The sequence below is a fragment of the Trachemys scripta genome, chromosome 1 (assembly GCF_013100865.1).
Source record: "Trachemys scripta elegans isolate TJP31775 chromosome 1, CAS_Tse_1.0, whole genome shotgun sequence".
NCBI lineage: Eukaryota > Metazoa > Chordata > Testudines > Emydidae > Trachemys > Trachemys scripta.
The window spans coordinates 220,443,353-220,457,215 of record NC_048298.1 but is presented as its reverse complement, the minus strand read 5'-3'; the positions used below and the strand labels follow the sequence as shown (position 1 = coordinate 220,457,215).

The following is a 13,863-nucleotide window of genomic DNA, read 5'->3' as shown; positions in this document are numbered from 1 at the left end:
TCTAAGGATGGAGATTCCACCCATGCTCTGCTCACTTTTCTCCCCTTGACTTTGTTTCCACTAGTGAAATTTGGTGCACTACCTTCCTACTGGGCCCCTTAACATGTCTGGAATACACCACCTGGTCAGAGTCCCTAACAAGTGAACAGGCAATCACATCACAGCTTGAAGTGATGAAAAGTAACAGGAGGAAAATGCCAGCGCCATGGCCTAGCTGAACATTACAGATGAGGAGCCAGAACAGGAGATGCCAGAGATCTTCCTGAGATGCCAGAACGACTTCAGCGAATCCAAAGAACCTGACAGAGCAGCACGTCAAATCAGGAGGAAAAGGAAGAACTGGAATATATAGGCCTTCAACTCCAATTTTATATATGTACCAATCAGGATTGAGTTTGCAGACTGTAGAGCTGGAAGAAACATTTTCCAGGTTGTAATAAACACCACCATTACTGCTGTGAAAATGGTGGGCATGGATGCATGAGGATAGACTATCCCCTCTCCTCCAGTTTCACCATTCCTCCTCCCTAACATCTGCTTCTGCCTGGGACCACTAGGTTTGTTCTCCCAAACTCTAACAAGTTCAGCATTCCCTTAGCAAACCATCTCCATGGCTGGATGCATTGTCCCCTGTTCCTGCAAGTGGTGAAAAGTGGTCAACATAGTTTAATGGTAGATATCCAGTGTACCAACAGAAGCCACAATGCAGCAAATGTGAAAAAAAGGATACTGACATAGGATACACTGGACCAAATATTTATGTTATATGTATCTGTCAGACCTTACACCACATCGGGACACCTATTTAATAACTTGTTCTTATCTAGCTGCTTTTCTATTCTATGCACTAAAAACCATTCTGAGGAAAATTAAGAGCAATCTGATGCATAATTACCACATTTATTGATAGAGGAATTAATATATATCCTATACTGTCTCTGGCCAACCACCAAATGCAAGTACTCAAATCAGGCAAACACGTCAATTAATTATAGACCTAATTTTCTCTTCCATCGCTCTCCTTCCCTGCCCATTCCCCCCCAAGCCCTGTACATTTTTTTTATATTTGTGAAGAAAGTCTAATGCTATATCATTACCCTTTCTAGTTCCAAAACAGAAGTGCCTTGCAAAAAGGCACTGGAATTCCAAACAAAACAGAAATTTCTGCTTTTATGATGTTCTTTAATATTCCAAGAGATGAATTAGTCACTGCTATGGCTATTAAGCCTTTAATTCTGAATGTTTCATGATGGTGATCAGTATTACACCTAGTAACACCTAAAGCAAGCAAGGGGGCTGATGGGATCAAGGATGGTGAAATAGCTGTCTAACTTGAGGCAAGGAAAAGAAAACAGAGAATATTGTTTGGGACATGCAGAGGGAAATACAATAGGATTCTGATCATATGTTTGGTTTCTAGAGAAGAAAACCAAGACTGTTTTTAAAGACAAGAAAGATTTATGCAGGAGAACAATTCCTTTAGAATGGTCTATTTCAGAAGCAACAGGGAAATGAGACTTCACATCCAACAGTTCCAAAGGGAACGATTTAAGATGTCACAGGATGCAAATGAAGATGGCACAGGTGCCCCAGCAACAGGCCCTTTCACCTATGCTGGCACCAGCGGGCCAAAATAATGTGAATGCAGGATAATGGCACATGTTGGCATGCACTATCTCTCTAGCTCCTTCTTCTGCATTCCAACAATGTTCCATCCCTGCACTTAGAACCGAGGAGATTAATTTTCTATGTGCAAAACATCAATTTTATGTTCCTGTACTATACAAATCTTACTTTCCTTCTAATTTACCCTGTTACCTTAGTTACACAAGCCAGTTGGCCTGTATGATTGTGTCTCTAATAGATAACTTGTCAAAATAAAATTTGTGTAAATATCACATCAAATATGCTAGATTTTGTATCAACAAACATAATTCTTTTCCCTTTCAATGGCTTAATCCAATTCATACAACACACACATAGACTGTGGGGGGAAAGCATAAGAACTGCAAAAAAGTCTTAACCACCAATAAAGCAAACAAAAGTATTTTATAACAATTGTTAACTGTTAACATTGCATCAATATATCCACAATACTGTCTACTATAACCCCTCACCTTACAAATTATCATCATCAGAATGATCATAAAAATAAGTGTCTATCTACCAAATGAGCCACCCCCAGATTGACACTAGTTTTCAGTGGTGCTAATCGCTAATATTTGCTCTGTCAAAATCAGTGATCTGCATCATCCAACCCCCAATTCTCCACCTGCTCTTTGGAACTCTGTGCACTGAGCATTTCTAATTTGGGCAGCAGACCTACTGCAGGCTGTGTTAATATAATTTACAGCCTCCAGTGCCACAGCTTGTCTGTCCAGCTGTGCATAATTTGCCCTACTGCCTCCTCACTCCACCCTGTATTGAGACCTCATCTTTGCTTTCACATACATGACACAAACTGCAAAAGGCAGACATTATAATCATTACATTAATAATGAGCTGCTATTGCCCATCCCAGGCCTGGAGCACAACTCTGTCCGACCACTCAGTAGTTATATACATGATTTACAGGAGGCACGCAACCTGGTTAGCATGATCTTGAAGTACTACACAGAGCCATTTACTGAAGATGTTGGGTGAGACACACAACTGTTGCAGCAATAAATCCACTAACTCCTGGTGTCTCATTCCCTGGCTCTTCAAGAATACTGACACAATGCCCTTACTGCAGATGCCTGAGATATCTCAAGTCCCAGAGGCTGAGCAGAAACTGTGTTAAGCAAGGCATGAGATCAGACTCTCTGTTCTTCATTTTGATAAAAATAAAATTGGAAATGGCAGATATTGCCAGATTCCTATGGGGGCTTCACCTCTTCTGCAACAATTTCTTTGGGCTTCTAGAAAGTTTTTCAAAATTTCCCTCAAGCTACTGCTCCAATAGGCAGGCACTGTGGAACTGGGTACCCAGAAGGCAGTGCAGCATTGTGGAGCAGCACTGGTGTGAATGTAGGGCACAACTGCCCCTACAAAACCACAGCTAGTGTGAGCATTGCATTAATGGTTCAGGTACCAATTCAGTTACCACCAAGTCAGTTACCAATGGTTCGGGTCTCCAGGGTACACACAGGTTTTGTTTTGTTTTAACAAACCTCAGTAAGACATCATGCAAAGCTATGGTGCTTGCTGAACAAATGTTTATTATTCATACTAGAGCAACAAATAACAAAATCCTTGAACATGGATAGAGGATAATATACGGTCCTAAGCTTTTGAACCATCAGTATTCTGCAGGCTAGTGAAATTTATGGCTCCCTATACCTTCACGTCCTATTCATTTATAATAGCTTTCCAAAAGAGGGATTGATTTTGCATAAATGAGCTTTTCAGGAGGACAGAAGATTTCTGCTGTTTAAAAAGATGGATTTGGAAGCATTTTAATGAGCACAGATTAAAATCCAGCCAACAAATCCCTTTAAATGGGACCCTGTATATTTCACTCAAATATTGCATATTCCTCATATAGGGCCTGACTCAGGGTCCACTGTATTTTCCAGGAGTCTTTCCATTGACTTCACCAGGCTTTGGATCAGCCCCATAATGCTAATCTTAATTATGTTGATGGCCTATGCTACATCCAGTAAAGAAAAGAGTAGGGAGTTTGTTGTTCGTTAGTTGGATAGAGACATGGCTGGCACCCATATATGGCCATACATAAGAATGAAATATTGGCTGTGCTTACTGGAAATGTGGATCTGGAAACCTTCCCACAGCCAAATCGACAAAAGCACAATCAAATGACAGAATCTGAAGGAAATGTTATCCCTCTGTAAAATGCAGCTACCAGGCAACATTTTGTATTTATTCCCACGGTGCTTAAAAAAAAAAAAAAAGACCACTCAACCCCTAAAGAAGTGGACAGACAAGGCTATAGATTTGTAAAGAATTTAAATAAAGGCATGGGAGGTAAAGATGGATATTTATTCATTTATTCCAGAAAAAGAATTCTCAAATGTACAATTACTACAATATCTGTGATTTCAGAGTAAAACCGAAGTGTAGTAGCGAATACAACTGCCCTCTACAAGCTGTGTCCTGCAGCCAATAAGTTTTACTCCTCCTAAATAAATTAATCTGCAACTTTTCCTTTGCAAGTTTCACCATTATTTGAAAACAAAAAGTTTGGTCTAAATATCTGTATCAAATGAATATAAAAAATAAACCAGAAACATATGTGTCCATTCCAACTTGTTTATTTGACAATGCAGCTATCCGTTTTTCCTCTAAGTTATATATATAATATAATATTTTGGCATCTTTAAAACAGGACTTTTGTATTTTAGGTAGCAAATTTATTTAGAGTATCAATCATCATTATATTGTAAAACATCAATAAGTGTGTGGCACTGAGCAATAGACACATCCGTAGTCTCTGTCTTGGAGAACTTAATGTATTGTACAGTTATTAACAAGTGTTCATTTATGAAACAAAGGAGTTAAAAATTAGTGAAAAATCTGTTCAGGGACATTTAACTCATGCTTTAGTACTTATCAGGTATTTCCAGATACGGTATATACAAAGATAGGGCAATGCCTGATAGAACTGGTTAATTGGCTTGTCTCATTTTCAGAAGGCCCAAATTTAGCTTCAAGCAATAGTGCAAGTGAGTTTGGTGGTGTTAACCCAGTTCCTTGTGTGGCACCTATATCACAAAACTGCCACGTGATGGCAACAATCAACATGGCTGGCAGCCCTTGATTTGGCAAGACCATTGACTAGAATAGCATTAGAGCAAGGTCTATATATGATTTGAGCAAACCTGCTGACTTCATGCCCACTTTATACCTGTGCCTGACTTAGCACCCAGATACAATGCAGATGAGTGATTTTAAAATGCTTCAATATTAGATGGCCTAAACAAAATCTATAATCATGAGGCAGGAAGGCTTTGTTTTGATTGACTTACTGGCCTTGTATATTCTTTGGGTTCAGGATTGAAGAGCCGTATCTCCATTTGTACAAAAGGGAAAAAAGAGTCACTATTGCTGGAGGAACAAGAAGTTACATACTTTTCTTATTGCACATTCATATCCAACAAATGCAAATCTGAATGAAGCTCTTAGAGAAATCTACACAGCCACCAATTTATGATAATACAATCATCTCTCAAATTGTAAGTACTTGCTATACCATTGATTATAATTAATAAAGAACTAAAATGCCTGTTTCATTGATTATTATAATTAATACTAAAGTACTTTTTCATTATAAAAAAATAATTTAAAGACTTTAAAACTTGTTATAAAGAGTAGTAAATAAAACATGAGTTATGTCACACTATGTAATGTAGAATAACCTTCATCAGATTAATAATTTCATAATTAGACATAACCAAGCATCAGTGCATTTCCAAAAACCAATGATTTTTTTACTATATGCCCCTCTTAATCATGTCATTATAAAAATTACTATATTCTGCCTAATATTTCCATCACTTTTCAATATGGCCTTGGTACATTCTAACCAAAATCCCCAAAATAGTTGCATTATAGTCACAAAAAAATCGATACCTTTTAAGAAAGTCATTTTAATAATGGTAGGGCACATGGGTTCTTCCCCCGTCCCCCAGTTTGCAGAGTGAATTAATCAATCTAATATAATAGCTTCCGTAATATTTTTTCTAATAAGAGTTCCATTAATTTTCTTTTAAAAGGTTCACCAACCCCAAGCTGCAAATCTCAGTGTGCACATAAAGTGACAATGGAGAGATGAGCATGGAAAGTCTTACCCTTTTACTTACTGAAGCTATATTTGGTTGAATACATTTGCTAAAACATTTCCTAACACTCAGAGTGGTGTGTGAGCTCAACGCAGAACACAGCAGAATGTAAGAGCTGTACAATGTGATCTCAATTATTACAACTCATTTTTAGATAGAGTACAGTAGTGTGCATCTGAACATTTCTCGCTAGGTTTCATTTCATTATGTGAACACATATATTCTATTTGAATAAGCCATGCCAGTGGTCAAACCCTTATACAGATGTAACTGGGAAAGGCAACACCTTCTGGAGAGGCTATTAATGTTCAGATCATCATACATACTATGGTAATAGGTCACAAAATAATATTGTTCGATATAAACTTTCTTTTAAATCTAACAATCCAGAAATGTTCCCTCCACCCCAAGTTCACTTATTTATAATCCAGGAGATCTGACCTCATTTTGTTATTACTACCCTCTTCAAAATGATATTTATTTCCTATGAATTGTACCCATTGTTTTTTCCCCCCTATAAATTGTAAGTTTTCTCCCTCCTACTCCACTTTCAGGTTATGGAAAATGGACATTTATTACCTTCCACATCTATCGTTTTGAGGAATAGTACCAATAAAACCTTTTTTCTTTTCAACCAGCAAGTGTTTTTTTTTTCTTAAAATTCAGATCTGGGGACTACTAACTCAAACACAATAGAACTATTAAAAGGTGATAGAGTTGAGGACATAACCCTGTCAGATGTAGGGATCAAAATGGCTTGGAGCATAAATGCTTTACAAACATTGCTTGAGCACACCTGAGCGGAACTGTGACAGAGAATAGCTGCAGTTTGAAATGAGATTCTGATGATCTGAGTGGCTCATTGCCAGCCTCATGTTTATGTTTTGGTCTTATTAGGTTTTCCTCTTTTTAAATTCAAAGTCTGGTGTGCATTTGTAATGAATCTTGGTCACACAAAAGAGATCTTGAACATTTGTGCTTTGTGACAAGTCTTCAAACAGCAGAATGACTAAATCCTATGCTGTTTACAGAGTGATGCTTTTCCTGTCCCACCCAGGTGGATCTGTTCCTTACATTGTGTGATTCAGCTGTCAAAGAACAGCATGCTTCTTTGAAAAGCTAAGTGGAGGCCATATTGAGAACCTGTCCAAAGCAGAAGTACACACCTTTATGCAGTGTTCAATTACTTTTTCATGTTAAACAAAGCACTGTTTCCATACAATTTTTTTTTAAATTTATAGTTTCTATCAAGCAGCTCTTCCTTCTGCCTCTTCCCTTCCTTTCTAACTGACTGGTAATGACCTTCAGCTGGAATTTGCATATTAAGACAGCCATTTTTGACAAACCCTTTATCACTATTCCTTTGAGTCAAAGGGCCTGTTCAAGACACTAGTCTAACTAAACAGGCTGAAAAGAGCATCTGTGACAATGAAGCTATGCATGTAGAATTTTTGGTAAATTATCCACTGTATCAATTATCCAGTTTTAATCCAATCCAAAATACAATTATCCTATATTATTTAGAAGTTTTATTGAGAAGTTTTTTTATTGTTGTGTATTTTCTAACAAGAATTGTCTTAACTGATCACTCTGCATTGTTGAACAAGGAAAAAATAATATCCTATGCACTTAGCATGAGGCTTAAAAGATGTCTGTGTTTACAGTGTACGTACTAGCATTTGTAATATTTGACTTTGTGTTGTAATGTTACTATTTAAAGGAGTAGTAGGCAAATCATCAGTCTCAATTAGAAATGTTAGCATTCTGAAATGTTACAAATCCTACAACAAAATAAATTATATGCACCTGATCTAAAGGCCACTGAAATCAGTGGAAAAATCCCCACTGGTTTCAATGGGCTTTGGATCAAGCCCTAGATGAAAAACAGGATCAAAGAAATATATTTTGGATGCCAAAACCACAGTTTCAGTTATGATACCTAGTATAGCCCAAATAGAAAAACACTGATGATAGTTGCAGTTGTGTGTTATCTATGCACACAGAAGAGAAAAAAATTAAGTGACTTGTAAACAAAAGAAAAATAATTCTCAATTGCTAAGAACCAGTATGTCAGAATTAAAGATTGAATTATCATAAAAATATCTTGTCATGAAATGTACTGTTCTAATACCATCAAAATATTTTGCTTGCATAAATGACCTATTGGTAAGTCACAACATTCATAGTACCTTTTCACATCCATGGTATCTAATGATTAGTTGGATCAGGGTTATGACTAATAGTATGCAATCCTGTCTCCTGCAGCATAACTGATAAGAATTACAGCAACCCTCCTGAAGGCAATAATATGTATAGACCATTCTGTAAAATATTAACAGATGTGGCAGATATATTTTTCATAAGAAAATAAAAAAAGGATTAATTTTAAGTATGAAAGTAGCCCACCTGCGTAAACCTGAGTTTTTTATCCACTTCATTACAATTGATGAATATAATGATCAACTCTCTATGGTAACACAAAAAGTTATTTTCTTATATTAATAATAAGAAAGGATTTTAAATGTCTTATAATGAATAAATATAATTTGTACTGCATGGCATATAGATTACCATCCTTCCACCAAGCTGAGATGATTTAAATTTGCAGAGAAGTCCATGCTACATGAACTGGAGATTTCCATTCAGCGTACCTACTAACAATTTCATCCATTTGCCTTTGCATTTTGAATCCCTTTCCTCTACTTACAGGAACACACTCCTAATGCTAGTAATCATTTGGGATCAAAATACAGCCTAGATATAAGGATTTTTTTCTCCAAAAAACTGATGAAGCATGATTATGGAATCAACAAATATTTCCTTACTTTTTAAATACAAAGTATCAAAGCTGAACATTTGTTTACATCATTGTGGTTATAGTAAACATCAACACCCCAATAAAGCCTATGGACTCAAAAAGTTAAATATAAAGCATCTAATATAATAGATTAAATGGCCACATCAGTCTCTGCCTCTACTTATTGAATTACCGGACTGCTACAATTTAATCCGGAAACTTGATCTATCTAATAAAATATAGATAGGGACTTTCACATTTCATTCCATTAGCCATCCTTTGACAGAAATTGCTGTTGCATGTCTCAAACACATCCAGATTCTGCACTTTTTGAAAACTTTTTCTTAAAACCTTTCCAGTTCCCTTGCTTCCGAGGACCGCGCAAAGGAGGGAAGCTAGAGGTAGGAAATGCTTCCTGGATGTTAAACCATTTGAAATCCAACATGATTTTGTAGTTTTAAAACATACATGCAGTTGGGCTTTCAAGATACAGAGGTGGAATACATGGAAATAAAACATTTCAAGCAATTGACCAAATCTCAAAAATAAAATTAAAAGTCACTAGTAAGTATCCACACTACCACCTTGTGGAATTTTCTTGCAAGAACAGCACCTGTTTGTTTCCACAAAGTTATTTTTCCCTGCCTAATATTAAAATTAGTTTAGTTTCAGGGATAGATAAGGGTTCTATTATTACTAGTTTCTTTTATGAAAACAAGGGATAGGCCCACAGCGCAGATGATTAACTTATCTCTTGGGTTTCTTTATTTTCCTCTCTCTTGCTCGCTCTAAATAGTTGCCCTGGCTCTAAATGATAAAATAATCATAATTATAACAATAAATCAAATGTAGCCTTGTCTCAATGAATCCCAGCACGGGGGGAGGTGAGAAGGGGGGGGGGGGAAGAGATCTTTCCTGCAAGCGGAAAATAGTAAAACAACCACTTGTGAAACCTGCAGCAGTCAGAGCCTCTGCTGGGGACAGGACAAGGAAAAGAGGATCCAGTTTCTTCCAGCTGAGCCAAATCCGCTGAAAATAAGGGCACTGTTACCCTGAGGTGGGTGTTAGCCTTCAGGTGTCCCCTTGTTGTGGCTGGACTGGAATAGCTGGCAGGAGAAGTCCCAGGGACCCAGGAACAGAGTGGCCGCTGCAGGATGCTTGCCCTGGCTTCTACCCCTCCCAGGGGGGGAATGGAGCTCTCTGCAGTCAAGGCAGGCGTTGGACACCTGGCAATTAGCTGGGGACTGGGAGCTGGGGTGAGGTTGAGGCAGAGAAAGGCAGCAAAGACCGAGGGACAGGTTGCACTGGGGACGGTGAGCAGCCAAGGCTAAGGGACTCATGGCCAGGAGGAAGGAACTTACTGGCATTGCAGCTTGCGGAGCAGGTTGCCGGAGAGGGAGCTGAGTTGCCGCGTGTGGGGCGGCCGGGAGAGCTGGGGATGTTTGCCTGAGGCACCCCATCACCTGGATCAGCTAGATGAGGGCTAGGCGGTGTAACCTGGGGAGGGCCAGATTGGGGGGGCGCTGCGGTGTGTGCTTGGGGCTATTGAGTCTCGAGGTGGGCAAGAACCGTGTCTGCAGCAGGGACTGCTAGACAGTGGCTGCAGTGAGCAGGGGAAGGGGAATCGCTCTGCTACCCGCCCCTCCAAAAAAACTCCTCTTGCAACTGGGACCCCAGCAAGGCTCAGTTCCCCTCCCACCCCCCAGCCCACACGCCAGCAGCATTCGCGGGGCGGGGGCGGCCCGGGGGAAGGCGCCTGGCGCAGGGTCTGGCAGAAGGGAGGGGGAGGTAGAAGTTCAGCGGCTGCTCTCACTGCGCCCCCCGGCTGATGGCTGCAGGAGGGACAGATCATCAATCACAGCACCCTGCAGAGGCAATGGGGGGGGGGGAGGGCGACAGGGAAATGGGGCCGCTGCAGTGCAGGAGGGGTGGGCAGGCAAGGGCGGCCCCGGAGGACGTGGGCACGGGGCTGGGCAGCGGGAGACGGGGAAAGGAGGGGGAGCCGCTCTGCGGTGCCTAACTTCCCCCCCCGGAGAGCGGGGAGGCGGCAGGGTTGACACAGAGAGTTTGGGGCAGCAGCAGTTTCCCGTAGGGAAGGTGCAACCCGGAGCCAAGGAGTGCGGAGAGGCTCCACATGAGGCACCTCCCCCCCCCACACACACACACACAACCCCAGCACTGCCCACTAGCCGCGCCAGTCCCGCCCCCCCGCCCCCAGCCCCAGCTTTGCAGGGAGGGCGATCCCCCTCCTTCTTCCCCCTCCGGAGCCTTCCTCTGTCCCCCTTTATTTCTCTCTTAACACTCGTCGCCCCCCCCCCCCCCCCCCCAGTCGCTTCTCCCTTCGCATACCCAGCCAGCCAGACACGGTCCCTTGCGAGTGCCGGGCTCCAGTCCATCACGTGTGAGAACCCATGCATCACAAAAGCAGGCATTTTACCCGAGCCCAGCCGCTGAAGAAGAAAAGAGGGTGAATCGCTCCATAGAAGAAGAGCCAAGCTGTGTGTTTTTTTTTTTTAAGGAGGGGGACACAGCGAGGTGAAGCCAAGCCCGTCCTACGTGCCGGTTCTGTAATTCCCTCCACACCACCGGTGCACACAGGAGGTCCTGCTCCTTCCACTGCCTCTGATCTCGTTTGCAGAAAACTGTAGCTTTGCTCTTTCTGTCGCCCTGTACTGCAGATATCTCGCTCCCCCCCACACACACACACTTCTGTTTATTTGTCTGTTAGGCAGAGCTACTTTGTAAACATCTCACACAGAGCCCCAGAGCCTTTTCAAATAGCTGATTGCACCAAAATGCCTCCAAACAAATGATGGTCCAGGGGAAGACAAATTCTAGATCTGTAGCTGCACAGATGACATGAAGATAGCCTATGACGGGGAAGAGGACAGAAAAAGTATCGCCTTAAAAATGACGGGGAAAGTAAAAGCATAAACGACTGCAGCAAACTGATCACCCTCTGCCTCAGAACTCACTGCAACCCCCGCAAAAATGAACATGAACACACAAACCTTAAATCTAGTATACCTACCTTAACAGTGCGATAGCTGCAGCTGCACGGAGGTCCTTTTTTACTCAGCCAAATTCTTCCAGGGAATCCTGACAGGATATCAGACAACAGGAATTATTCAAACAAGGCTCCCCTCTGTTTTTTGGAATCCAACGCGATTTTCTTGTCCAAAGGAATGCAACGACCACAAAAAATAAAAATAAAAAAGCAACAACAACGCTGGATTTGGAGGAAACTGGCGCTTACTGTTGTAAACGACCTACATTCAGGAAGAAAATTCATTACAAAATCAGTGCAAGAAGGAGAGTTGGGTTTGTGAGTAAGAGCTCTGATTGCCTATGCAGAGACACAGAGACAGAGAGAGAGACTGATCTGCAAGAAAAAGAGAGATTGAAGAGGGAGAGAGGTCCAGGCTGTACCAGTCTCTCTCCTTCTGCTATTGGACCAAACTGAATGAAATTTACAAAGCCAGCAGCCAATAGATCTCTGCAGTCTGCCCCATCACTACAGAAACCATATCTACATCTACAACCTAATGCAAAGAGCATCTAATCCTACTGCAAACCAGCTGTAACAAAATTATCAAGGGTACCTGTATGATTGAACAGGTGGGCATTTTACACATGTAGAAATAAATGTAGAGAGGCAAATCACAGCGATACTTCCATTGTTTTTTTTTTCTATTCCAACATCTTACACAACAAATCCATGCTTTTTTAACCCATTAAAGCTGAGATTTCTATAATGTTGAGCAGTGTTTAAAGTGCCAGCAGTGGACCTCTTTCAGTGGTTACCAAACTTACCAATATTAACTTATGTGAGGCATGGCTAGAAACATAGTTAAGCATCCTGCAAAATAAATAACCCTCAAAAGACATGTTTGTGTTTTTGTGTATTTACATATGTATGAGTAGGGTCAACAATATAATCAACAGTCCTGGTCTATGCTGTATTCTGATATCATTTAAATGAATTGTAAACCCCGGGATATCTTCTTATTCAGTTCTCTTTGAAATGTACTGTGAATGGTGGAGGAACAAGCAAATGGCCTTATGTTAATTCATATAGCTAAGTACTAGTGATGGACCTCCTTCAAAGTCATGGTGATTACCTTTTTTGTTCCCCGAGGAACTCCAACTTGTCAAACAGACATGAAATTGTATAAAAGATCTTTGGGTCTTGATTCTATCATCTCAGATCTACTTAAGCTTTGTCAGGGGAAGTTTGAACTCTTTGCAACTACAACCTCAATGGATTGAACTCATGTCTGTATGAATATTGATCTTTTAAACATACTTTCTCTCTCTTTTGTTTTTTTTAAATACATTTTAGTTTAGTTAATAAGAATTGGCTGTAGCGTGTATTTGGGTAAGATCTGAAACGTTCATTAACCTGGGAGGGAATGTGTCCGATCCTTTGGGGATTGGTAGAACCTTTTCTTTTATATGATGAAATAAAATTTACAGAAATTTTCATCATATTTGACGTGGGTACCTGGATGGAGGCCTGAGGCTGGATCACTTTAAGGAACTGTGTTGTTTGGAATTCTGAGTAACCAGTAAGGTAATAAAGAAGCTGTTTTATCCTGGCTTGGTAAATCTAAGTATTGGAATATCCACCAGCTTTATGGGGATTGTCTGCCCCCTTCTTTGCAGTTCACCCTAATTGAGTGACCATAGCTGGCTCCTCACTAGGACCCTGGTCACAACTTACAATGATTGGAAGGAATAATATAACTGAATAACAATCACTGCCTGTTTTACTAACAGCACAGTAGAGACTTGCTCAGTCACAACTATTTAGATATATTTCCATGTAAGAAGGTGTAATGTGCATGTTTTGATTATCAGAAATATTATTTTGAAGGTCAAACCGTGAGTTTCGGATTCACTTCCTGGATCTCACTTTTTAGGCCATCAAAAGGACAGAGTTGTGCAAAAGGTGCATGCTCAGGCCTGGAAACACATATGCCATGCTTCACTCTGCAGTGACTCCCCCTGGTCAGTATAAGAGTGGCACAGAAGGTTGACAACAATATGGGGCCTTGAAGGTGGTAACGGGAATTGAAACAAGATGATATTTGGGAATATCCACACTGACCTCTGGAACAAACAAAGGACAATGGGGAAAAGGTGTCTTGAATTTTTTTTCATACATGGAAACAAAACACACACCTGGGAGAGATTTCAAATCACAAAACAAAGCTAGACTTTAGAAATGGAAAATACATTTGACACCCTAAAATACTAGAAAATCAGTCACTCCTTTAGTTACCT

The 13,863-nt window shown here is 40.5% G+C and overlaps 1 protein-coding gene across 4 annotated transcripts in view; it reads right to left on the bottom strand.

Moving 5' to 3' along the window:
* NLGN4X (neuroligin 4 X-linked) overlaps window positions 1–12,002 on the bottom strand; it is a 265,757-nt gene extending 253,755 nt beyond the window's left edge. For 2 of the 4 annotated variants that reach the window (XM_034757415.1, XM_034757422.1), the window contains exon 1: window positions 11,609–12,002. The gene's annotated coding sequence lies outside the window, so the exon portion shown is untranslated. Of the gene's footprint in view, window positions 1–10,926; window positions 11,197–11,608 lie in introns of those variants that run through there. The other 2 variants (XM_034757434.1, XM_034757427.1) reach the window with 2 other exon arrangements.
* Between the last annotated feature and the right edge of the window lie 1,861 nt (window positions 12,003–13,863).